Genomic DNA, 1708 nt, shown 5'->3' on the forward strand with positions numbered 1-1708 from the left:
GTACATCTATTGAGATGACCATGTGGTTCTTCTCTTTGAACTCATTTATATAATTTATGACATTTATTGAGATGTATATTGAACCATCCTTGCATCTCTGGGATAAAGCTGTCTTGATCATGGTGGATGATCTTTTTGATGTGTGTCTGTGTGCAGTTTGAAAGTATCTTGTTGAGAATTTTTGCATCTATGTTCATTAAGAATATGGGTCTATGGTTTTCTTTTTTGGTTGTATCTTTACCTGGCTTTGGTATTAGAGTGATGCTGGCTTCATAGAAGGAATTTGAAAATTCTCCCTCCATTTCCATCTTTTTGAATAAATTAAGTAGTATTAGATATAGATCTTCTTTAAATGTCTGATAGAATTCTGCTGTCCATCCATCTGGTCCTGGCCTTTTTTTAGTCAGGAGGTTTTGTATTACTGTTTCAATTTCTTTTTTGTGTTATGGGTCTGTTTAAGCTGTTAATCTTTTCTTGGTTTAGTTTTGGTGGTTCCCATGCCTTTAGATATCTGTCCATTTCTTTTAGGGTTTCAAATTTAGTAGCATATAGGTTTTTAAAGTATTCCCTTATAATGTTCTGGATCTTTCAGGTATCTGTTGTGATGTTTCCCCTTTCATAACTGATTTTGTTGATTTGGAGGTGCTCTTTCTTTCTTATGGTTAACTGGTCGTTTTTGGAGACGGTTCCATGGGGTGCTGAATAGAATGTATGTCCTTTGGTGCTTGGGTGGAATACTCGGTAGATGTCTGTTAGGTCCATTTGATATATGGTATTGTTTAATTCAGATGTCTCTCTGTTAATTCTGTGCCCTGTTGACCTATCTAATGGAGACAGTCGGGTATTGAAGTCCCCTACTAGTAATGACTTGGGATTAATCTGGGTCCTAAAGTCCTATAGTATTGTTTTTATTAAGTTTGGTGAATATATATTCATGACTGTAATATCTTCTTGGTTTATTGTTCCTTTGATCAGAATGAAGTGGCCCTCTTTGTCTCTTCTATTTTTTTCTTAGTATATTTTTTTCCATCCTTTCACCTTAAGATAGTGCCTGTCCTTGAAAGTGAGATGAGTTTCTTGCAACAACAAAAAAAAAGGGTTTTGTTTCTTAACCCATTCACCTAGTCTGTCTTTTGACTGGGGAGTTCAGTCCATTAATATTTAAAATTATTAATGAAAGATGAGTATTGAATTCTGCCATTTTTATTTCTGCTCACATTCTTGATATAGCTGTATTTTTCCACAGTTTTACCTTCATTGAATTTCTTTCTGCAATCCCTGGGTATAGTCATTCCTTTCTTCAGCTCTTTGTATTGCTTCCAGAACTCTCTGAAGGGCTGGTTTTGTGAAAATGAATTCTTTCATCCCATTTTTGTCACGGAAAAATATGGAATGCTTCACGAATTTGCATGTCATCCTTGCACAGGGGCCATGGTAATATCTGTATCATTCCTAATTTAGTATATGTGGTGCCAAAGTGAACACTTATTTTATTATTTTATTTTATTTATTACTTTTATTTTATGTGGATGAGTGTATTTCTTTCATGTATGACAGTGTACCCATGTCATGAAATACTGCGGAGGTCAGAAGAGGGCTTTGGATTCTCCTGGAACTTGAGTTAAGGCAGTTCATAGCTGCCATGTGGGTGCTGGGAATTGAACCCAGGTCCTCTGTAAGAGCAGTCAGTGCTTTTAACCACTGAGCC

At 35.8% G+C, this 1708-nt stretch overlaps 1 non-coding gene across 1 annotated transcript; it reads right to left on the reverse strand.

The window, feature by feature from the left end:
- Positions 1–1381: 1381 nt before the first annotated feature.
- Positions 1382–1485, reverse strand: LOC115067200. The gene has a single exon (XR_003846636.1). It is a non-coding gene; the product is annotated as a U6 spliceosomal RNA (small nuclear RNA).
- Positions 1486–1708: the final 223 nt, after the last annotated feature.

Source organism: Nannospalax galili, unplaced genomic scaffold (genome assembly GCF_000622305.1).
Source record: "Nannospalax galili isolate Female #2095 unplaced genomic scaffold, S.galili_v1.0 scaffold324, whole genome shotgun sequence".
Classification (NCBI taxonomy): domain Eukaryota; kingdom Metazoa; phylum Chordata; class Mammalia; order Rodentia; family Spalacidae; genus Nannospalax; species Nannospalax galili.